We start from the raw sequence: 25,724 nt of genomic DNA on the forward strand, positions 1-25,724 counted from the left end.
CCCCAAAAAAAAAAAAAAAAAAGACTAGTGGGAACACCGGCTCTAGTGTTTACGGGAATTGCAAGTGTGGAGGTTCAGCTGTGCTGTCGCAATGACGGATTTGTCAAAACCTTAGTCCTTCTAGCATCAAACGACTCTGACTTCGCAATATATACTGGTAACTTCCATCAAGACATTGCTTTATAAACGCAACGAATAAACATTTGTTATGCGTGTTTAGCGCTTTCACGTGTTTAGAACATATATATTGCTGCGAAATTTGGAAAGATGGAGTGATGAACACGTTCCCGAGAACGCCCGAAGCCACGCGCGATACCCATTACTCCCATGCATGGTATACGGCAGAACTGACAACCAAACATTGCCACAGACTATACAGATAGATATATACATCGGAAATCTATCATCGCTAATCAACTAATCAGATGAGCCATGATAGATGGTGGTAGCCGAAGGTGGACCGCTACTAACTTTTTTTCGGTGTACCAGCGAGAGAACTACGCTTGCAGTTAATCCCACTTTTGTGCGAGTGGCAAGTATATATTCTCATTTGCAACGAAGAACGTTATACGAAGCTATAAGCTTTCTTCGTAAGTACTCACAGCTCTAAAGCCATGTCATGCGTGAGCGAGGCGGCTCGAGAAACGACGGTCAACATTAACTAACGGGGCGCTGGAACTATAAAAATAAAGGGAACACGATAGGCCCGAGATTCGTCGAAGATCATAAGCGCACCGTTTAGGAGAACAGTACACACGGGCTTCGAGAGAACTATACAGTCGAGGTCTCGGGTTCGCCAGTCGACGGCTTTGCTATATAACCGTATAGATATCGACATCGTATAGATATCGTATATTTCCTCCTTAATTTCCAGTTTGATGATTTTGCCTGGGATGTTGCTGCGTCACTAACTGAGCGGCTTCGATGCTGTGGTCCACGAACTAAGCATCAAGGTCTGGGTTGATATTTAAGAGCAACTTAGATAGTGGCTGTTTCGCGGTGCGAGTCCATGTTCATGTGCTATCTCTCGTACCTCGTTATCGGCTTATAATCTTTCGGGGGCTGATATGGAGATACACGCAGCAACACTGGATACACTAAGGTTGCAGCGACGCCTCCACCCACCTCTGCACAGGAAGCCTCGTACACGGCGATAATTTACGGAACAGCGTTCGCACGTTCCGTGTAAACTATGTCTTGCGTGATCCTACGTTCGTTACCCCCTCCAACGACGTCCCTTTCTTTCCAACTTCCAACTATGAACGTACTTCTTGGCGTGAAGCACATTCACGTTGGAAACTCCACGTACCTGTTGATTTGGGAAACGTTTTGAGTCCGATTCCGGCCGCCGAGTTGATCTCGATGCGATTTACGGATGCCAGAAATGAGAGGCCGGAGAGGGGAGGTCTCCTTCGGGAACGAACGGGTAATCCAACTCAGAGCTATCGGGGTGGGTATGGTAGGTGCGGGGAACTGGTGAAACAAAAGAATAAACAAAAGAACGGGAGAAACAAATTAAAAGAGGGAACAAAACAAAATGTAACGGATAGTAACAAAAGGGGCTGGTCAGTCAATGTCGAAAAGGTAAAAAACAAGGAGATGGGTAATGAATTCGTTTCTGGCCAAACCGATGCGAGACTGTGGTATATACGCTATGGAACGTTTGTGTTAGCGTGCTGTCGTTTCGTAATGAAAACAGTATTAGAGGTCCCCGGCAACTTCACTTTGCGGGAATAATGCGTTCATTCCATATTTTAATGCCATTTTCGAGTCATCCTATACTCTCCGGCGATGTACAATCGGCCTCGAAAGATTACGGACCGCACAATCTGAGAAAAAGCTTGATCTTGTGCGCAGCATAGGCACGCAGCCTAGTGTTTAGACTTCCAGTTTCTACTACATTAGCAAAACTCACTCCTGGAATTAAATTGCATTTCAACAAATTCTTACTGGAGGAGGCAAAATCTCAGTAGGAACACAACGGAATTTCTATAACGACTTTTGCAAGAGTACTCTAGGCGATTAACATAGCGCTTTACGGTTTTAGTGGCTACGGACACAAAGTGCTCGGATATTTAACGCCAAGCTCGTAGAGGGACTTAAATATATCGGAAGCATTCACAACCAAATGAAAAAAGTTACTGTAGTCAGTGACAACCTAACAAACGCAGTGGCCAATACACCATATCGAAAAGAATTTGTGTAGATGCGCTAGCCAATTACGTTCGCGTATTCCCGTGACGTCAGGGCCGACTTCCCTCAAATTCTGCGTTCATCGGTAACTATATGTTTCGGAGTGCACAGAGGCACAGAGGACAGGCGCAGCGCGGTTATGTGGGCGGAGCTTGTGCCGAATTGTTATTTAGCTTGTCGCAGAGCTTAGAACTCTCCAAGCTAAAGTGAAGGAAAAGTTCGTAGAAAACAAAGACGTAAGATTAAGGTTATACTTTCCTTGACAGCGCGCCAAGGGTATAGCGTAGCTACACATACAGCAGATTCCCCCTTAATACGAACTCTGTTAACAACATCTCATAAGCCGAACAGTTCGTGTAGATACTGCTCACTACTTTGAAACAGCATTTGATAAGAGGAGGCTATTTCCGAGAGCTTTCAGGTTTGTCTGAAAGAGAGCTGAAATAGAATAAGGCTCTTGCGGGACCTATATGGGGACCAATGGGTCCTACATAAGACCCATTGGACCCCATATGGGTCATCTGATACTTGTGCGAACCTGCTGTACATGCAGGAACGTATAGGATGTGGACATGGAACATGGTAATGGTGATAAAATGCAAAGAGGCATGTACGTCTTTTTTTGCTTTTTGTTTCCGCCTCCGCGAACGATTACAACAGCTCCGCTCAAGCCAACACGTAGCATCGAATAACCGCGCCTCCTCTCGGCAGCAGCGTCACACGCACGAGATAGCGTTAATTGAACGGCCTGCGAGTCACCTCGACTTGTTTACATGCGAACTGTCAACCTCTTAGACACCTGTCACCGTCCCAGTAGCAGCACTAAGTAAGCGGTACAGCTTAGAGCAGTGCACAACAGATCATCAGGGAGGGGGGAGCGGTGCGGAAGTGAGGGGTCGTATGCTCGCACCGTGCACGTAGGGTAGGTCAACCGAATGAATGGGAGCGAGGTTGGGGTGGTTCGGGGGAGAGGGGCGTGCGCACCTCTAAGCACGTAGGCAGGCCGAAACGAGGCAAAGAAGCAGCAAAACGTATACGGGTCGTGTTCCGCGTGATGGCGGGAACCGAGGCAATTCAAGAAGCATCACGCACCGATTCAGTCCACGGCGAGGAGCGGTGGGGGGGATGACCACAAGTTTCACACCAACAGCAGCAGCGGCAGGCAGCAGGTAGGGGTGGGGTAGAACTGAACGGGGAGTTTGGCGGGCAAAACCAAGGCAAAAGAACACAACGCGTCGTAATGCCAATAAATACACCGTCGCAAGTGGCAGATACCCCTACGGCTGCTGGGTCTCTCTTCCTTTCTCCTTGAAACGGCGGGTGTGGTCTTCACACAGCGGTGGTGCGGTCTTCGTCAAACACTCGAGGGGGGCCCCGCTTTTTTATCTCCGGTGCGTGTGGTGGTGGTGGCCCTTTTTCTTTACGTCGGCTTCGTCGGCTGAAAGTACGCGCCCGTCATGCCACGCTTATATTTTCCGCCTCGGAGGGGGCGTGGTAGCAGCGAGAGGGGGGCTCGACCGGCGCTCGATGCTCCTATTGGTCGCGAGCGCGGGCGTCGGCCCAGACGTCACCGCGGAGCGGGGGTCACGTGGGATGCTACGCGCGCGCGCGGTGTAACCCCCCCCCCCCTCCCCTCCTCCCCCCAACGAGCTCACGCGCCCGCAACGAGGGAGAAGACTGCACTGCTTGTGCTCGCGTACAGTTTTCCTCGTTTCTTCATACGCTCTTGTCTGGACGTCTTTTTTTTTTTTTTTCTTTTTCCTGCGACCGCTCCAGGCCTCGTACGTTTCTCTCTCCCTCTCGCGTTTCTTCATTCTCGAAGTGGCTGATGAAAGAACGGCGAAGAGCTGAGGCAACTGGCGACACAGCCCCGCCACTCCACGATACTTTTTTTTTCCCCTTCATATCTCGCACTGTTGGTCTCTCTGATGCAGACGCAAATTACGTGCGCCGACGACCTCCTCGCCCAAACTCACGTGTTTTCATTCTTTAGCCCCCCCCCCCCCCCCCCGAACTGTGTGCAACACACACACACACACACACACACACACACACACACACACACACACACACACACACACACACACACACACACACACACACACACACACACACACACACACACACACACACACACACACACACACACACACACACACACACACACACACACACACACACACACACACACACACACCATCCGCGGCGTCGCTCGCCCACCGATACAACGAACCCATTTCTCGCATATGCAAGCTTTCTTAGCAGGCTACCACCATCTCACGATCTTTTGTCTCCTGATCAGCGTGTTTCTTTCATTATTTTCGCATTCTTTCTGTCGTTTCCGAACCTACCTACTCCTTGTTTTCATTCTGCCGCCGTGTATTCCTTACATAGGCGGCTAGGTTTTCTCTCTCTCTCTGTAATTTGAGATTTTTATTTTTTTTTTTGCTTCTTTATGAGACTCGGCTCAGAGGAGATGGAATGCGCGATGGGCTATTGAAAGGAATGCGCGGTAGCGGGAGGGGGAATCGGTATGGGGTGATCTCGCGGGGAGAGGGGGGGGGGGTACTTAAGGGGGCCGGCTCTGCTGTTTCTTCTCGTCTCGTGCAGCGAATCCCCCTTCCCTCCCCCTGCCTCGTCCCAATACCTATAGTTGTGAACCGCGTGGTCACATTTTTGAGGGGGGTATGACCGGGTGGTTGTAGCTGGGCCTTCCTCTTGCCTTTATGTTCACGCGTCGCGAACGAAAGAAGGAAAGAATGAAACGAAGGTCCTACGCGCGACTACTCAAGGCGCCGGTATTCCTTTCGGAATCTTTCCAGCGGCCCCTTTGCCGCCCGCGGACGGGCACCGTCGGGGTTAGTTGCGTGCAGTGCGGCGTCCGCGCCCAAGTCCCCGGTGAAGTGCTCACCCGAAAACAACCGGCACCTGGAAAAGGGCTTTTTGTTTTTTTAAGTGTCCACGCATTTTCTCGTATATTCGAATTACAATCCGTTGCTACCATGCCTGTAGGTTGTTTGTAAGTCGTACTTCGCGAATTTTGTGACGCATTTTACTTTGAGAAATGTAATCAGTTCAATAACGCACTCGCGCCAGGCGGAGGGCCTGCAAGAATGAAGATGTATGTCGCACCTCCACACAGGCGCTGTGTGTGTCTTCGTTCTTCGTCTACGTCGGTGTTTTTTTTTTTTTTTTTGCGCTACAAGAAGAAAATTTGCAAATATGTCGTCTAACGTCGGAAACAGCTTCGCTGTACACACACTTTGACAGGGTGGAATGAAGGCGGAATTTTCGTTTTACTTTTGTGTGCCGAGATGGTGTGTAGTAATTGTAGTGTAGTAGCGAAAAAGAAACCATGCACCGACTAAGGGGTATTGGTCAAGATTGGGCTGCGTTATTTACGTTTACCATTGTACCTGGTAACTCTTCACCGTGCCTGTACAAACCTACTTGTGTTACACAGTTCGCTGCCATCGCGTAGAGGGGGGCATTCACCTCATTAAGCTGCTAAGTCATTCATTTCGGAAAAAAAAAGATTTGAATTGAATCGGGTGGACTGCATTCGAAATGACATACGCGACGAATAAGCTTCCAGGGTTGCTAAAGGGAGAGTCATGCGGAAAGACGAAGTCACATGCCAACTTGAAGAACAAAAAATAAAAAGAAGAATAAGAGAGCGACAGTAATAAAATAAATCGGGACGTTCTCAGCCTGGCTTGTAGGGTATTGTGAACGAGCAAGGCGGAGGAGAGTTTGTTGGCGATTCGTTAGACAAGTAGAGTCCTCTTATGATTATTTGTGAGGATAGCCTTATCGTGGCGCCATAGCTGCTGCCACAGTGCGGTTGTGTGGTATTGTGGTTGAGGAAGGTGCAGTGCAGCCCGTTGGTGATCCGCGAGTTATTGCTCCGTAATAAAGTCCTTATCGTAATTAAGGCAGTGCTGCCCTTCATTATCATAGGAGCTTTATTCCGAATCAGCATACCATCCAGGGGTCCGCTGGGGTCACAGCACGGATTCGAAGGGCCGCAGGACGGCAGACGATAACGCTTACATCGCTCCCGCTACACGCACAGATAACGCCAAAACTTTAATCTTACAACGTCAACAAATGCCAAGACCGTCTCGAACATGCGTTTCCCGTTAGCACTCGACAAGTAGTCCTCGAAGCGATATGCGAAGCTGCGCTGGTCAAATTCCCGGTAGGGTATGTAGTCACTACGACGAACGATTCACGGGTCTGCAGTATGAACGCTCCTCAACGTGTTTGTATATTTTTTTCTACTAGTTTCATATTATATATTGCGTGTGTTTGTTCACGTTCTAGAATTTGTGTTCTTACGCATATCTATGCGCTTACGTTGTTTCTTTATGTGCTCTTACTTTCTTTCCTGTACAACTGCTTCTTCTATCGTAACTTTCCAGCGCCTTCTTTATCCAACCGCTGTTATTCTGTATGTTTCCATGTTCGCAAGGCAGCTCAGCTGTCCACCGAAAATTGAAACGTTTGATACGCCCGCGCCTTTCCCTTTTCCGCTTTTTTTTTCCTCTTCGAATTTACAGTAAACTGCTACCGTCACTGCTATGGTGCAAACGATGTTCCTGTCTTTATCGTATTCCAATTAGCGGCACAGCTATTGGGACGTACTGCACCAAACTTGCGTTTACGGAGTGTCGTGATTGTGTTTGGAACCTTCTCCCTGACTTCTGTTATTCTGCATGTTCTCTGCTGCCGCGAGACAGTCACATATTGCCTGCGACATTCCTTACTATTTCACAGGTACTAATAGTGCGGCTAATGGTGCTGCTACCACTACTACAACTAGTACGGCCACTGCCACCATTAGAGCAGCTGCTACTTCCACCACTACCACTACTACTACTACCACTACTACTATACTCCATACAGTACAAATTAGTCGCACAGCTCCGGGATACGTACTGCACCGAACTGGTGGTGCGAAGTCTTCAGCATGAAGCCACGCTGTGAGCTCCCTCCTCTCCCCTTCCACCGAAAAAAAAGGGAGGGGGGGCACCACTCCCCAGCAGGTGTTGCGGTCAGTTGCGACCCCTGGTGGCTCACGGAAGCAAGTTCGGGCATGCTCCCGGGATTGTTTGTCTGTTCGGCAACCGTACGAGCCTCGGCGCGTCTGCCCTGACGTCCTTGACGTCCCCGCGAGTAAGGTTGGTGGGACTTTTGTGTTTATTTGTGATGGCTGCGTTGTGTTGGCTGGGTAGGGGGCATGTCAATGGCACCTCCAGCCGCGTAAAAGTGAACTCGCGGTCATACATGCATTCACGGTCGTCGAGGAGTCGGTGTGTACTGATTAGAGCACGACGTTTCGGCTCTTTCGTATACCGTTGAGAGAGGAGGAGTCAAAAAAGCAAGAATGAAAAGAAAATTGGAGGTTCGTAAGGGCGTGGACAACGGAATACGGGTATAGTCATGGACGCACATTAGCGGAGGCTCCGTAAGCACCGGGAACGCGACGTGTGCAAGAAACGGGCTTCATTACGTCATCGCAGTGCTTGGGAGAGTTGCCAGACGGCTGTGCGGCGTTCCCGTAAGTATCGACGACGTTGGCGCAACGCCCGGTTCGTAAGGCGACGCCGCAAGGTTTTCTTTCCTTTTTTTTTTTTTTTTACGCGCAGAAAAGGGAGAGAGCGTACGGCCGATTTTGTGAGACGTCAAAAAGAGGACTCACGTGATACATCACACTCTTCACGTTTTGTATTAAAATGAAGCTCCGGGACCTCTAAAAAAAAAAAAAAAGATACTGGCAAGCTTCAGAGCACGCTAAATTATGTAATATAATAGCTTTTCTAAAGCCAGTTTCGGTTTCGTCTTTGCTATGCCGTGACGCAGTATGTGGGAGCGGGGCATTGCGAGGTTTTGACAATCACTCCGGTTCAGTCAGTCGTTTGCTATATGCTGCAGCATTGGCGCTCACAACGAGTAGCAATGTCATGACGTCACAACACAGCAACACCTGGGAAGCGAAACCGAAACTGCAGACAAAGCGGTTGCACTGTCCATCACCTCATTACAATAGATTTTAACCGCGCATGTAAGAGATTAACCAGTGCGAAGGCTAAACAGCAACCGTCATAACGTCGAAACTGCAGACAAAGCGGTTGCACTGTCCATCACCTCATTATAATCGTTTTTAACCCCGCATGTGAGTGATTAACCAGTGCGAAGGCTAAACAGCAACCGTCATAACATAAAGATAACTGTCGTGTACATTGTCATAATAGCCGCAACGCCACCACCCTATCAGTATATACCAGTGGTCTGATTCATGCACTGTAGTAAATTAATTGATTGTCTGAACAGACGCTAAATGTTTCATTCCAGTATCCCTTCAACGCCAGGGAGCGATGTGGTCCAGGGAAATCCTGAAGTATTCTCGGCACGTGTTCATAAATGCCCGTCAACGGTTGCCAGCGCTGCGGTGGTGAGAAAAGGATGTCATAATCACCAGCCTCACTTCTGTTCACAGTAGGACGAAGGCCTCTCTCCGGAATGCATCCATAACACCTGCTATGCGCCAGCTGACCCCATACCCTATGCCTGCAAGTTTCCTAATCTATTCGCATTTTCCTAAAACTTTATCGACTGCGTTTTCCCTCCCTTGGGAGCCGTTGTGTTTTACTTCAATAGACGTCATCTTATCTTCTCTACGCATTACATCGCCTGCCCTACCTCACTTGTTTCCCTTAATCTCAACTAGGATATCGGCTACTCCCATCTGCTCTCTAATCCACACCGCAGCCTTCCTGTCTCTCAAAAGGTGTCTCTTAAAACATCGTTATATATTCATGCCATTAGTGTACATGCATTATACATTAGACTATATCGAATGTTGCGCAATAGCCGGCGACGAATGGTTCCAGCATCTCCGATAGGTGGCGTCCCAAAAAACGGCCTTTATGGCGTGTTTCCAGCTTTTTTTTTTTTTTTTTTCTCCCATACACGCAGGCGGCAAAAGCATGGCCTTCGACATCGGGTCCCGTTACCAACAGGGATCCGTCGCGGGGGCGTGGATTTGGACGTCCCCTATAACATCAAACAGATAGATAGTCGATCGCGTACGCTCGTCAGAGGGAGAGATGGAGAGAAAGAGAAAAGAACATCCCCACCCTCGCGTGACATATAGTATACGAATCGTTCAATCGCCTACGCGTTCTCGCCCTGTCGGTCCTGCTGCTAGGACCAAGCCTCGGCGCGCTTACTCTCTCTCTCTCTCTCTCTCTCTCCCAAACATCCTTTAACGTGCTCGCAGACCCTAAACCGACGTGTCGGAAAGCGACAGAGAACGGAACACTCAAGAAAAAATGCAAAAAAAGAAAAGAAAACGCCAATTTGCCTAGGAATTTCCCCGGCAAAAGAAAACGTTCTTGCACGACTCCCCATCGTCAAGCACGGTGGTGTAATACGCTTCTCCCAGAAGGTTGGGAGTCTCGCACGTGTTGCTTCCACGCGACTGCATCTTTCAGGCCTCCACCACGCCAGTCGCTTCGCCCGAGCCGCGGACGATACACAAGACGCGCCCCCGCTACCTCAGGGAGCGAAGCGACGCGAAGATCGAGTCATCTAGCTCTGGCACTCTCGAGGAGAAGAGAGCTCAGCGATCCGTCAAAAATTATCCCCCGCGTTTAGCAACGGGAAACGGGTGGTCTGCGTGGGGGATCGCGGTATATCACGTACGTACACGTACGTGACGTGCCGGGCGATTCCCATTTTCCGCCTAATCATCTTCTTATCCTTCTTTTATACTTTTCTCAGTCTCTCGCTGCGCTTCTCTGTATTCGGTGTTGGCTATATAGACCAGTGTTCCAGCGTGTACAGTATATATATATATATATATATATATATATATATATATATATATATATATATATATATCATTTGTGGCGTCTGTGCGTGCCCGCGCTGGTCGTCTCTGCCTGATTCCAGGAACGAGGCGGAAAACTATTCAGAGAACGACAGTTCTACACAGAGAGGCAGAAATGTGCGCGACGACTTGCCGAGCGGAATACACTCGGACGTGCTATAGGATAGACTTCGGGATATTCCATGAATTGCGAGTGGCAAATTCGGAATGTTTGCGCGAGCGCCCAAATATGGACATGACTCTTTATCACAGAACATATAAGCTTGTTCGCGCTCATATTTTGCACAGAAGTGACAAAGGCACAGAGGCGACAAAAGTATAGTGCTTTGTTATTGTTGTTGCTGCCTTACTAAATAGTGTACAGCTGTATTGTGATTGTTCTCTTTATTTTATTTGTCTATCTCACTTATTTTAATCGGTACATGTGTGAGACAACCCGCCTTGTTCCTAATTTCATTTTTTGTACGGATCTGTAAATAGGCCACTGGCTAAGGACCTATGCAGATATTACCGTTTGTATAATGTGTTTTTTATTTATGTATAATAAAGTATTACATATACTGCTACAACACTACTACTACTACTACTACTACTACTACTACTACTACTACTACTACGACTACGACTACTACTTACTACTACTACTACTACTACTACTACTACTACTACTACTACTACTACTACTACTACTACTACTACTACTACTACTACTACTAACAATCGCGAAGTGATCCTTGCAGTTGTGTGCAGTCTTCATTCATGCAAGAAAACGCAGTCGATTTCAGACAGACTTTCGGTAGAACCTTTACTAGCAGTTGAACCTCTAAATTACTTTTGGAACCAACACCGTGCAAAAGCCCGCATTCGTTATTGTACAATACTGTGCAACACTGTATACATTACTGTACAGTATGATGTACAAGTACTGTACTAAGAATGCAAAGGCTCCAGCGCCAGTTCTTGGCGCATGACTGCACCATGCAGCTTGTTAACGGAAAAGCAGATCGAACACAATAATAAAGTTTGAGGAGGCTTGGGCATGCTCCCCAAACCTGATAGCCATTATTTCTAGAGTCTAAAGAATGCAGAGGAAAAAAAAAATTCGTCGGCCCTTCCACTCCCTGAAGATCGTTAACCGGCTGCGACGGAGAGAACCACGTCACTGACGGTATGACCGCAGTCCACCGTTGTCGCTTGCGTTCGATGTCTCGAGTTTGCTCGGCGGCGTGGTTAGCAGCATTCGCCCGCCATTGCGATTCTTCGAAATTAAATTGCTTCAAAATTAAATATGTCCTTTACGTAAGACTATGAATGGTTCATACCCCCGTAAACGCGGCCTCCCCATTACGACAGAGGAGAACTGAAATTTTACGCTGGAATGATGAGCGGCAACGCAGACAGCTGCGGAAGAAGACGACGACGCTCGAGCCAATGTACGATTTCGCCTAGACGTATAAAGCTTCGCTTTAAAGGAAAAAAAAAAAAGGGGGGGGGGGGGATACGGATGCTTGCTTCAAGGAGTAAAATGTTCTTTCTGAACCACAAGCGCTTACCCGTTTTCACATTTGCAAACTAACGGCTTTCCCACGTAGCCTGGGCATCACTATGCCTGCAGTATTCACGCGATCAAATCTGCATATTTAATTTGGAGTGGTGTAATTTACGGAAGTTGAGGAATATAGGAGCAAGGCGTATATCTTGTATATTTCAGACATATTTTTAACTCTCAGTACTTATACATCGTAAAAAAATGGCTTATTATTACTCTCATTCATGCTTATTGGGGCGTTTCTTTTAAGTTCCACATAAAAATTCCAAAGAAAAAGAATTCTGAGCGATTATTCTGCTTTACCTCCATTCAAAACACAAATGATCGGGATACAATGTAATGTGTCACGGTATACGTTGAGACGTATTAAACATCTTGAAATAAAACCTTAAAACGTAAAGAGCGCGAAAAATGAACACATTTCTCGCGGTAACGAAATAGTTAAAAGCAATAAAGACGGCACTCGCGTGAGCTAGCTATAAAGCTTTGACCGGTTGTACCACCAGCAAAGTGTGAAACGTGGAGAGAAAAAAAAACAATCAACCAGAATGCCCGTTAAGCTTAATCGCGTATGCTCCAGCCTTGCATCACTAGCTTGCACTAGTGATGCAAGGCCGGAGTAAACAGCGGAGCTGGTGATCGACCTAGCTTCTTCCAGGTTTTACTAGGCTTGGCTAAGTTTTGCTAGGAAATGCTAAGTCCTGGTAGGCACGGTATTCCGAATCTGCTCGGCGCCGACGCGCAGATTCTCGCTTGGCCGCGCGACCCGCTTAATGATGAGCGGCTTCTTCTTCGGGTGTCCGGATGTTCTTTGGTCGTCCCATGTCAAGGCTACATGTACTCGCCACAGAGTCAACGAGTGTTCTGCCGCCGTTGCGGCGGCTCCGAGCTTTATCTCCCCGGTAACGTCACGGCCAAGCTGCGCCTCCACACTTGCCGGGGCGTGGCTGGTCGAAACCTGCCGAGCCGCCGCCAGAGGCGCCTGCTGCAGTCACGGACATCGCGCGCGTTCAGCGCGAACGCGGGGAAACGCGGACGGCGCCGGTAGCAGCTCTTCGCGTGGCCTCGTTGGTGCTCCTACAATTTATTTCTCCCTTTCTCTCTCGCCCTCATTTTCTCTTTCTCTCTCCTAAGTATAGCGCGCGCTGCACTATGCTCGGCGTAAAAACCACAATCCGCAAAACCGCAATCCGTAAAACGCAATCCGTAAAACGCAATCCGTAAAAACCGCAATCCGTAAACCGCAATCCGTAAACCGCAATTCGCAAATCGCAATCCTTAAACTGCAATCCGTAAAAAAACACCGCCCAAGCACTCCGTACAGATGGTTAACCAGCGAAGCTGAAACGTGCGGCACCGGTTTTTAGCAGTGCGTTAATCCCGACGCTGTATTGAAGCGTTTCTCATCTGGTTACATGTTTGTGTTTCTAGTGGAACGCAAGCGCCAATGGCGGGCGGATGCTGCTAACCACGACGCCGAGCTAACTCGAGATATCGAACGCATGCGACAACGGCGAGCCGAGGAGGAGGCGTTGCGGGCAGAGCCGCGTCAACGTGGCAATGGCGGGAACGCGTTCACTAACGACGTCGCTAACGATGTCACTAACGCGAGCTTGGGTGCGACGTAGAGAACGACGTAACTGACGGCGCAGCCAATGGAGACGTTTAGCGAAACATGGGACGACCGGTTTTTCGTTTCGCTAACCATATACAGCTTTCGCTGTAAAACCGCAATCCGTAAACCGCAAGAAGTTTACGGCCAGCTATTTATGTAAGAAGTTCGCGAGCAGGCTAAAACTCCCCATTAGAGAGTTTTGGCGCTTTTCGCAGTCGTAAACCTCGCCGATGCGCCAGTATTTTCGAGAAAAAAAACGCCTAATACGTTTACGTGCAAGTTAAAATCAATCAACACCCGTGCACTGAGCTCAAGCAACGTTGCACGAATTTATTGAGGCTGCGCTATACATAGCTGGCCGAGATCGTATCTTTCCTTTCCTTTCTTTCTTTTTCATTTTTCTCGGGGCTATAAAAGGACCGAGCCACTCGCATTCCCACGAGAGAAAAGAGACCCGCGCGCTCACCGCCGAAGGCGATCGAAGTGCCGCGACGGCGGAAGAAGCCGTCAGCGAGCGATTCGAGCTTGATACAGCGATGAGCGCGGTCTCCTACAGGGTGCCTCGATACCACGCTTCTACGGTGGGAGGCGGCGCTGACATCGAGGCACCCTAGGCTCGCAAGGCACGTCTGCAACACCGGTCGCGACCAGACGGCGACCAACGCCAGAGAGAGGGGCTCACCGAGCGTGACACCGGCAGAGGGCGTTTCCAGCAGTCTAGGTGGTGCAGAGCCATATTAGCTTGGCGAGAAGGGAAGTACACAATGTGAGGTGAGGGTCCAGGGAAATCCCACTATTTCTGTCGCCGCAGCTGTCGTTGCGTGCTTCCCCCTTCGTCAGTAATTGACGCGACACTGTCGACTCGTAATTTGGTTTTCCTGCGTTGAGTGAATATAAGGTCTCTGAACCAAGAAAAAAAAAAATTGCTTGACAACGCCAGTCCACCTACTAAGGTCCACCGACCAAAGTGCGATATTTGAAAAGTGCTGTTCGTAATGATAAGAATAAACCTGCAGAAAGCGTGGACGATAATTGTTCGCTTCGTTAATGGAACTGATGCGCTTCAAGGCGTATATATAGTTGTTGCCGTGGGTACATTTATGTCGCGTTTGTTAATTCACTGAGTGATTTTACAGAGAACAGAGCCGTTAACGTTTGTCGGTGTTGACACAAGTCGCGCGTGTGATTGAGACCACATACTCCTCCGATCACGGAGACGGGAGAGGGAGAGAGATCCAAAGAAAGTCATACACTGTTTCATCGGCGTCATCGTGACCGCCATACATCTGTTCGCTTTGCAGGAACCAGCATCACGCCAGTTTCTACACGCTACCGCGTGTGTAGAAGCTTGGGCCATTGGGTAGGTGCAACTAAGCATGTGACACTATAGTCAGGTACAACTTAAGAAAGCAGGAGAGGCCCCGCCCAGATGACCGAAGGCGGCAGCCGATTGTCTGGACTGGACTGCGCGCCCATTGGTGGAGGCTCATGTGCATCCGCCTTTGAGGGGCAAATGGCGCCGCCTTCTAAAGTTGTACCTGACTATACGTATGCGAACCTTCTTGGCTAATCCTCCAGAATGGTTATGCGCGCCACTGGGTAAGAGCGCGCACTGAGCGAGGAGCGTCGAGCTATATACAGAAAAGTAAAGAAGATGTCGGTAACAGAAAGTTTAGGAAGTCGGCAAAACAGAACTGAAGAATTTGTCAATACGGTGTGCGGCTACATTGTTTCAATGCTAATCGCATTAACGTCGGCATTTATCGTGAGAAGAGCTCTGTCGATCAGACATTTTTTTTTTTCGCATAGAGCTTGACGTAACGTTCGTGAAATCGTAGAACGAGCCGCAATTCGTGAACTTCACGGAAGTTTCGGGAGAGTCGGCAGGTACGTAAAATTATTCAAATGAAACAAAACAGCACAGTGTCACGCGTACATTGTTCTCATTTTATCCGCGGTGACAAATTTTCTTCATCGGGCTAACGCTGTTATCCAGTTATCTCTGGGCGCAAGACGCGCCTACACGTATCCGAAATTTCGTGAATGTTGTCGCCGATTCTGTAGCGAGAAAGAGTCTCGTCGAATCAGCTCTGCGCGCGCGACGCGAATAGCGTTGTACAGTCAACCACAAAAGTTTACGGACCGCGGGATCTCAGAAAACGTTCAATTCCGTCCGTAATATGTTGTGGTTGACTGTACCTTATATAGAGTGTACGCGAGCACCACGGATATTGCTCATGAAATGCACAGTGATGCAAGCATAAACAGCGGACACATTTTATCCGTGAATTTAGAGGTTCACATTCGACGATCGACGACTGAGATCGCCGCTACAGTTGTTGCGGAGCAAGGAATCCGAATAATTGCAAAGCTAAGCTAATGAGCTGTCGGGGAAACTGCCGTCAAGTGATCGAAACACAACAAAACTTATTAAACCTATGAACAACCTTTTACTTTTTTTTCAATAAACTGTTGAAGTGTGTATACTTAAATACAATATCTTAATGACCCGATTGGGCATTATATAGAGCCAGGTGGTGCGCGGGAGGGGGGAGGGAGAGAGAAGTTGAGGTGAACACATAAAGATGATGTGAAACACGAGAAAACAAAGACAAATATAAAAAAAGAACAATGTTTCAAAATGCAATTCAAATCACACCGGGAAAAACGTATTAGTACAATGTCGTCCACGATGTCACAATATTGTGCATGAGATGTACACAGCGCCGTGAATAATTTTTGTATGTAGAATATCATGTGTCAGTTTACAAGTTGCTGCTATTTGTTTTTGTCCAGGAAAGAAGAAAAAAAAAGAAACAGGAGCACTTTTCACCATTTGTAACTTTAAATTAAATTATGGGGTTTTACGTGCCAAAACCACGATCTGATTATAAGGCACGCCGTAGTGGGGGACTTCGGAAATTTGGACCACCTGGGGTTCTTTAACGTGCACCTAAATCTAAGTATACACGGGTGTTTTCGCATTTCGCCCCCATCGAAATGCGGCCGCCGTGGCCGGGATTCGATCCCGCGACCTCGTGCTCAGCAGCCCTACACCACAGCCACTGAGCAATTAACGTTAATACCATTAACTTTATACCATCAGTATAAATTGACACGCGAGCAGGAAATAACTGATCAGAAAGCCCTTTGCACATAATTACATGGAAGTGCGACGAGTAATCCCTCCGTAGTCGGTTTCTGAGCATGGATTAGTCTAAAGTGTACATTTTAAAGCCTGGAATCTCACCGACGCATGGGACCATAGTTTCGGATTGCAAGCGTTCGAATTTATGTTCATAATATGTGCGAATATTAATGCTACGTTAAACTGTTGCAATGAAAATGCCGATTACTTCTAACTGAAGCTCGTTACAGGCAAGACAGATGATGAGGTTGTCAGCGAATGTGATTAAGCCGTTTTCCGGAAACGAAATATTTAGCACGTTTCAGGGAACCGTGCAACAGTTGCTACATGTATAGGTCTGTGGAAATTCTCCGACGATTTAGGTGCACGTTAAAGAACCCCAGGGGGTCTAAATTATTCCGGAGTCCCCCACTACGGCGTGCCTCATAATCAGATCGTGGTTTTGGCACGTAAAACCCCATATTTTTTTTTCTAGGTCGCCGACGGGATTCCAAACAATTCGATAATGATCCTCCTAGAAAGATGACCGTGACGGCGCTCCCGCGATATGTCGGGGTGATTGCTCGGTTTATGTACTTTCTAGGGTACAGCTTTTTTCAGCGGAGATGATTCAGGCAGTTTTCTGCAGACGAACTATATTTCGCACCACTTAGACAACCGTGCAACAAACTCCGTGTACACAACGACACTGTTCCAGTGGAAAGTCTCCAAGGGGATTCCGGCCGCTCTTTCGTTAAATGATTCTCCCAGAAGAACAAATGACGCTATCGCGAGATGCCGGCCGGGATGATTGCTTGATTTATTACGCCTTCGGAGTACCTCATGACGCAAGAGAAGTAGCAATACTGTATACGAGCCCATCGAGCATCACTGTCCTTGCTACGAATGGAAAACTTTCCTTCAGTTGAAAAGAAAAATAATGATAATAAGGAGTTCAAAGGCGCGTACTGAGAAGTGATGGTTTCAACAGCATGCCATCCGCTGTCTGAAACCCCGAGCCAAGCCTACCTACTACGTCGCTTACACGCACGTGCTGGAAGTCACGGGACGGGCCGGACGGCGACGTGTGCAAGGAATAACGTAGGGCACTCCACACACAAGAAGCAGCTTGTGTGTTCGAATTTCGTCACAGCCTGGCAACGACGTCTGCAAACCATTATAACACGTGCCCCCCCTCAGCGCAACTTCGTCGGCAGGACTTTCTCTGACTGCGCCGTAATGCGGCTAATTCCAGGTCACGCGACGAGAGGGTAATTACCCGTACTTACTACGCACCCGACCAGGCGAGCCCCTTTGATATTTTTTTTCGTTACTTTTAGTTCAATCTCGTGGTTGATGCTCGTGCGTCCACGCTCGCGCTCTCGCATAATTGTCGTGGTAGGGAAAAAAAAAGAATAATAATGATGGTGATAATAACGAGCGTGTCTCTTTCTCGGGCGATTTTCAAGTCGCGCTCACGCAACAGTGAAAAAAGGCGCGCGAGTGAAAGGCCTGCGTGGTCGAATTATAGTCTTAGGGTGGTTAACGGGAAACACTGCAGTTGGCGAAGCATTCTTTCTAAATGACAGCTTTACTTTCATTTTTTTTTTCGGGGGGGGGGGGGGGGGGGGCAGGATTTTAAAATGACAGTTTATGTGATTGTTTGGCAAGGAACAAAATGTAAAGTTGTAGACAGTTTTAGAAACACTCACGGCCTTATGTACTTAGGCCCAACGCAAGCGTTCTTCGGGACTTCTGGGTGCAGACACTTGAGTAAACTTCAGTTTCATGTTCACGGGAAGGCGAAAGCAAAGACAACGTGCGCGAACCGGACGCCATCTGGCTCCCGGTGACAAACTTGTCTAGCACACCCAGCTGTAGCCGCTTCTATACGCCGACGCATCTCGTTAGGCCAACTTAATCAGCAAATTGTACGATGTTCTATTCCGAAATTATCTATTAGCCGGGAAAATTAAGGTCGGACTTAACCGTTTTGAATTTCACGACCGAACCTCGCCATCGATGACGTCACTGACGGCGTGACCAATTTCATGCATGACTTTCGCGTATTGTGCTCTTTTTCGTTTTTTATACACCCTCTCCCTTCCTCGCTTCGACGCAAAGCGAGGTGGTGAACTACCAGGGCAGGTGGGGGGAGGAGGGGGGGGGGGGGGTTTAAGGTCACGAGCGGTGCCGCGTATGTTTTTAGGTGTGCTGCCTCTTTGTTCATTGCCTATGGCCACGCAAAGGGATAACGGTGTTCGCGAAGCGCGCGCATAGATGTGGCTGACGCAACATTGCCTCAGCCGGCGGCGGAAAGAAGCGGCCGCGGGCAAACGCCGTTAGGCCAGCGTGCCTTGTGCGATTAAGACTTGTCGACTGGAGTTCTTGGCTGATTAAAAAGAAAAAAAAAACAATAGAATACAGAGCGAACAACGGTATGTCTATTCGGTGTCCCTATAGGGACACCCTATATAGGAACACGTACAACGGGGGCCATATAATGTATGAATTCTTTTTTTTAATATTTCATGTATTTTGCCCTACGCCATTGGCTGGCATGACGCCAGGTCCTCGTTACCATCAGTGTCCGCGACTCACTATGACGGGAGATCAGCAAATTAATATAATCGAAGGAAACGAAACCGCACGAAAGTAAGCCGAACTACTGATACATTTACGACCTGTTGCGCTATTTTGACCCCTAACCCGCAAATGGTACTCTGGGTAGAAGCGGGGAGGGGGGGGGGGGGAGAGAATTCTGTAAGTGACCACCTAGCCCTGCAGTTCTGATTGGCTGGGCTGGGGTACGCGTTAGAAAGAGACAGGCTCCGCAACCAATCAGCACTTGAGCAGCAGACAAAATGGGCATATCCACTATAGGTGGACACTTACAGAATACTCAGAATACCCCCCCCCCCCTCCCCCCTAGTTAACACCTGACAAAATTTGTGTCGAGCAGCCGACTACGTTCGTAAGGCGTTACTGTCAGCTTTCAGGAATGCTCTCGTTAAACCAGCGCTGGGCGTAGTGCAATGAAAACTTACTCCATCTAAGAGGAGCAATTATATTCTACTGACTGTCAGGGTAAAGGTTTATGCGAGCCCTAGCTCTTTGCATATTTATTTTCTCGAAATCAATAATAACGAGAGACAAAAACGTGAAGATATAAAAAAGACAGCAAAATATAACCATCATACTTAAAATAAGAATGAACATGGCACCTTTTCAAAGCACTTCAAGCGGAGAAAGTTTACCCATTGCTTTCACGAAATTAAATTGAGCTGAGTAGCGATTCTTGGTAAACTAAAAATTTACATCACCGCTTCGGATCACTCGCTGCCTCCTGAATTGCGATATCAGCCATAGTTTCGGAGTTACATACTATTTTTTTCCTTCGATTTACCGTAATTCTCAAAAGAAATATTCAGAGCTTAGTAACTAGCACATCTCCTCACAATAGTTAGTATAATCATTAAAAAAATTCCACAGACCCAAATGCATCATATTTCTTACACTGAGAGTTCGATATTTCCAAGTACTGATTTCTGTATATTGGGAAACGTACAATTACCCATAGTAGCGTTCTTGAGATGCTTAATTAAATAATTAGTTGTGGGGTTTCCATGCGAAAAATACCATATAATAATGAGGCACGCCGTAGTGGGGAGGAGTCCGGATTAACTTTAACCACCGGTCACAAACTGGGGTTCCTGGCCGGTGGTCAAAATTAGGTGCACCAAAATCTAAGTACACGGGCATTTTTGCATTTCACCCTCCATCGACACACTTGAGCGAAGTTCCACTTGCGGATAGCTCAGCAAACCGACCGCTAATTAATTGATATATACTAAGTAATTGCTAATGCATTTCACTGATTTCTTTCGTTATCTTTTCGGGGGTGGGGGGGGGGTGGGGGGCTAGGACGGATGTACACTCGATGGTCCGAAATAAGGGCAATCAAGTTGTTCGCTTTGTCTTTGATGTAAAGCGATATTCGGGCTTTCCGGTTTTAAAGCGACAATATTGCGGGCCCGCCGCATCTTCACGACGTCACGCGTGACGTCACGCTCGGCAGCTTGTCCGTAGATGCTATCGCATCTAATGACGCTGTGCCGGGCACGACGCTGAGGAAACGTTTCGGGAATGCCGCGCGTGGCTTAGAGATAAGAAATCGGCTAATTACTTCCCGCCTGTGCGCGTGCCAAAAAATAATAAAGAAATAAAAGAAGACAGAAAGATAAGAGAAGGAAAGAATAATACGGAAGCAATGAAACCGCGTGATCGGTTGCACGTGGCCGAGATTCAATGGCCGACATTCGAGCACGCTTCCTATTGATAGACGCCCCCCTCCTCTCTCAGGAAAGCCGCGAGCATCACTGTAATGACAGCTAAACCTGGCGTCTGCTCATCTGTCTACCGATTTCAGCTATATAGGTTGGTGGGTCCTAAAGGCAATAGCTCTGGCATCTTATACCGCCAGTACGAAATATTAAAACAGATAAGAAATGGAAATGCTACAGCCATTCTAGAATGACAAACCATCCCGTCAACACTCTATCTTTTTTGAAGAGGTTCATTACTGTTAAAAAACAGAAAGACAAAACCGTGGACTATAAATTGCCATTCTTTGAATTTTGCTCCGAAACCACAGCGCCGTACATAATTAATGTGACGTCACGATATAAAAGGTTTTTTTAACCTTTTCTTTCTATTTACTTTTTCTTTTTTAATCTTTGCTTTTCTTTTTCTTTTCTTTACTGTATTGCAGGAGTAAATGTTTACAAAACTTGCTAAGTTCAGTCTTTTGACTCGCTTCAATTACAATATCGCACTGCATTTTTTTTTTTTAACGGACGAACAACTAACTCCGCTTGAGAAGACGTCGTCAATGGCCATGCCGTCACTGCAGCGCTGATGCACCGCCTCATATATACAACTACTTTAGTTTTTGATTATTTTTTTTTCTTCTTTATCGATCTCCAAAATTTTCTGTACTTCAGAATATAAGGTGCAAGAAGTCAGCAGACTTAAGCGATTCCGCCAACTCTCCGAACTCATTTAATGCGGCTGCAGCAAGCTCTCGTAGCGGACACTGCCATCTTCCAAAGAAAAAAAAATGAAAAAAAAAACTGAATTTACAAAGCTTTCCGTTCGTAAGCGCCGCTTGCCAATGGCCGGACTCCTTCTCTGACGTAACAATATGTTTAACGTTGATCGGCCGGCGTCCGCTCTTACGAACATTTCTATCTAGCCTAAGAACCCTTTTTTTTTCTGCGAATACGGGACATTGCTTCTATGCATTGCAATGTGCATACCGTCGTCTGTTTCCGCTTGCAACACTGACTGTCGTGGACCCGGAAATGCGTGAACAGAAGTCACCATTCTCGTAGTCGAAGTAAACGACCTCGTAGCTGAAGCAATCGCTGAGGTCTGCCGATTTTATTTATTTTTTTTTAGCTTTTTTGGCAGACTTCCGTAGCCTTCAGTGAACTCACTCTAGGTGCAGTTAACCCGAGTCCACGATTGTCTGAAGCAGACATGCGAAATGGTGTTTGACGTTTGGGAATCTATACGAGGTAATAATCATCGCCACCGAAGAGTTACAACAATGACCGAATTGTCTTCGTGAGCACCGACGCGCTCTCTCTCTACAGGCTCTCTCTACAGGCTAAAAAGAAAAAGAAGCAGAGCGCTAAACTGGTACGTTTGTGCTGCGGTGAACAAAACAGACACAGCTTTCGAACAGGATCTACAGCAGACGACATACTAGCTCCGAGTGCTTCAGAAAATACACACGCAACAGACGACACACACTTTAGTGTTTTTGCCTGTCGTCTGCTAGGATGCTTAAGCGCTGTCTCTTCCTTCGCATCACAGAAGTGTATGTTTCGCATTTCCGGCTCTTCTGCACTATAACAGTCACTTCGGGAGCCTCTCAAAGATTGTTAGTTTCGTAATCAGGCACTCAATATACAGCCTGGCAAAGGTTCGCGTACGGCGAAGGGAATTGTTAGAGTTACTGTATATAGTTACTGCATATACAGTAACTCTAGGAATTGTAACCCCCGGCATTATATACAACTGATCGAGGCGCGTGTCCGGCTCAGAACGTCCGGATGAGTGCTACGCGTACCGCTACTCCACCCGCTACCAATAGCTACCAATAGCTGCTATTGACGATCGGATCGCTGTAGCTATCTTGTACTCGATCCTCCGCGTCTTCGTGACGTCACGCTCTGCAGCTTGTCTATACACCGGATGTTTCAGCGGACACTTTCAAAAAAAAATTCTTTAAAGGTTGCCTGTGGCAGATAACACAATTCTAATTCATTGGCGTTCCAGATACTTTTGTGCTTCAATGCAAGTTTTGTTAAGAAAGTAACTAGAACGCCAATGCATTTTTTTGCAAAGTTCGGGAATTAATACCTCCAAATTGGTGTCATCCAGAGAATTCGTTCCAAGCGGATCCGCGTTGCGAACTCCACGGCTACAATTTGTAAACTTGCAATGTGGGCCATAAGGTAATTAGTTGAAAACTTAATCAGTGAATGTTTGTTAATTAGTCGATTATTCATTTCAATTTTTTTGTGCAAGTAACGTCCCGCCTCTTCGAGTAGACCAGCTCATGAACTAGAATTGTGCTATCTGCCACAGGCAACCTTTGAAAATGTTTTAAAAGTGTTCGCTGAAACACCCTGTATGTTCTCCAGCGCAGTGGCTCCATCGGAAGCAATGTGCAGCAAACAGGCAACGTTCATGTTGCAAAGACACAAGAGTCGAAGAACGTCGAACCGCAGTGGGAACGGGCCAGAGGCGTCCACTGGTTGAAGGGGATTCCCCGGACACATTTGGGGCGTCTGCCGACGCCTGGCGGCTCGTTAACCGCACTACTAGAAGAGTCGCGCAAAAAAGAAAAAAAAGAAAGAAAGAAAGAGAGAGAATAAAAATAAGTCGAACGACCAGTAGGACCACGCGAAGTGCCGTCGTCAGTTGTATGCAGCATACTGGATGCTCAGCGCAGCCTGACTATACATTGTGTTTGTATTACACGGCGTATTTTTTCCCCTTTGTGGTCTTCTGTAACATGTGATATACCGGGTGTTGCACGTAACTTGGGCCACACACACAAAAAAAAAAAGTCACGCTTGGCAGCGTGGTACGTCTTAGGTGATTGAGAGCAACGGCATTTTGTTCATAGTAGTCCTGAGTTACTCAAAATATTTTTTTTTTAGTGGCGATCAGTTAAATAATTCAAATTAAAAAAAATTAGGGGTTCTTTCAAGCGCACCTAAAGCACGGTACGCACGAACATTTTTGCATTCCGCTTCCATTGGAATGGAGGCGCCACCTGGTTCAAAACCCGCCCCCGGACACGTCAACTTGTTTACCAAGCGACAGCTTCGACTGGACGAGAGAGCCGAAGATGACGACACGCCGAAACCCGGGATGGTAGGCGAAGAAATTAGATTTGCGTTAAGGAACACTCACCGCCGAGCGGAAATCAGACCGGTAAGTATAGCGTTCGTCCTGTCAGCGAGTTCCATCTTTGTTCGTCGAACGCGCTCGGCCACGGACTGGCAGAACATGCCGGATTCAAAAGTTACCAGAGCTAACTCTGGCGCTAAAGTGTCTACGGGTGATGCGCAGCCGTGGTTGTTAAACTGGCATGGGAATAATAGGCACGGAGTAAGGAAATAAACTAGTACACGGATCATTACGTCACGCAGGCAACCTGTCTCGAGCTACAGCTCTCCATGAAGCCACCCCCTTTGCCTTTATACTCTAGAAAAAAGTAGGCCCAACACGTGATCCTGCGCTCGGCGGACTCGGCCCAATGCGCTTAGTTCCCGGTAGGTTTCAATCGATGCGCATTTGTTCGGGTCCTTTGTCAAACGTTTTCTTCCGATATGCTTCGGCAATTTCTGCCGTTTATCGCAACGTATGGGTGGCGTCTAAATCCACGCCCCAGCAATCGTTGCATCTGAGAAAACAAGAAAACAGATCTCGAAGGCCATGCTTTTGCGAAGTGCACGCGCCGGAAGTGACGCGGAGCAGGAAACACGTCATGCGCGCCACGTTTTGGACACCCCCTATCGTTTTCGTTGCAACGTGCGAGTTCGGAAGCTGCACGCGTTGCTTTTTTTTTTTCTTTTTCAAAAAACCTTGCACTGAGCATGAAAGCCACACTAAAGCTCACCGCTACATGATCACGTGTTGGGCCGACTTTCTAGGCTTCAATTGCATTATGCAATGCTCCCTCCTAGTTTTTTTTTTTTTCCCTCCATAATAATAGGTATATAGTACATGGGTTTGCCCTGAATTTCGTTCTTGTGGCTTCAAGTGATTTTGTGACTTTACATACTGATCATTTTTAACAAAATTTTGCGTTATACAAGCAAAATACATTATACAGAGTATGCATGTGCCCAGACTCTTATTGACTTTTGCGTTGAGGAAAAAAAATAGAATTACTTCAAAATTTAGGCCACTAAAGCACCATAAATAAAGCCAAAAGAACGTCTGAATAAACGGGCACGAAGATCAGACAAATCCAAATGCTAACTATCATGAGTCTCGCTCTAGTTATTTCAGCAGGAAACTCTCGGCACCACAAGCTTTATATCTATCATTTCGAGCTTTATTTTCTGAATACTCTGAACATAGCAAGCATATGGTACCAATTTTTTACGTCGTTTAGGAGACGCGCTTTTTATGACGAACTGAGAAGCTGAGTCCCTGGAGTTTTCTAAGAAATCTTTGCAATATATTCCAAGCTACACCATAGTTTCTTAGCAAATCGTTTACGACTACGCAAGAACGCCTCCGAAATTCGACTGAAACACCATAGGGTCCCGCATTTCAAACGCCACTTCGGTACGGGTCTTGGTCGTGAAAAATAGTACCGCCCATGTGGAATACGCGGCTAGGCGTGCATAGTTCATTTCCTCAGGACATATTAGAATAATAGCCTCCTCTGTGATAAGTTATTCGCGAAAAACGGCACTTTCCTTTCTTATAAAAACCGCGTTCTTTTTTTGTTCTTTTTTGTTCTTTTTTTTTTTCGTCCACAGCCGCTAGATAAGGACGCTGGTTGGTGTCTATAATCGCGGATTTTCTCGTTTCGATGAGGCTCGAGAACTGGACATTTTGTTGTTATCGTTGTTATTCCTTTTTCATTTTCACTCTGGTTGTTTTACGCAGAGACCACTAGCAAACACAATTTTCAATGCTGGTCAAAGATACTGTGACAATTCTATTTCAAATTCAATTTGTTTTCCCGCTTTGGCAGTGTTTCGAGCTGCGCTGTGCTTACATTATCACCAGCATCAGCTGGTCGTGA

General features: G+C 47.2%; 2 protein-coding genes across 5 annotated transcripts in view; one reads left to right on the forward strand and one right to left on the reverse strand.

The window, feature by feature from the left end:
* LOC119433311 (alpha-crystallin B chain-like) overlaps positions 1 to 25,724 on the forward strand; it is a 407,637-nt gene that overhangs the window by 124,444 nt on the left and 257,469 nt on the right.
* The window catches only part of LOC119433728 (crustacean hyperglycemic hormone), an 82,531-nt gene that overhangs the window by 19,635 nt on the left and 37,172 nt on the right, over positions 1 to 25,724 (reverse strand). The window contains exons 1-2 of one of the 4 annotated variants that reach the window (XM_037700985.2): positions 3,286 to 3,416; positions 1,310 to 1,473 (exon numbers count right to left, since the gene is read on the reverse strand). The exons of 2 other annotated variants lie outside the window; for them this stretch is intronic. The gene's annotated coding sequence lies outside the window, so the exon portion shown is untranslated. Of the gene's footprint in view, positions 1 to 1,309; positions 1,474 to 3,285; positions 3,417 to 3,474; positions 3,634 to 25,724 lie in introns of those variants that run through there. One more of the 4 variants, XM_049658185.1, reaches the window with a different exon arrangement.

The sequence above is a fragment of the Dermacentor silvarum genome, chromosome 11, assembly GCF_013339745.2.
Source record: "Dermacentor silvarum isolate Dsil-2018 chromosome 11, BIME_Dsil_1.4, whole genome shotgun sequence".
Lineage (NCBI taxonomy): Eukaryota > Metazoa > Arthropoda > Arachnida > Ixodida > Ixodidae > Dermacentor > Dermacentor silvarum.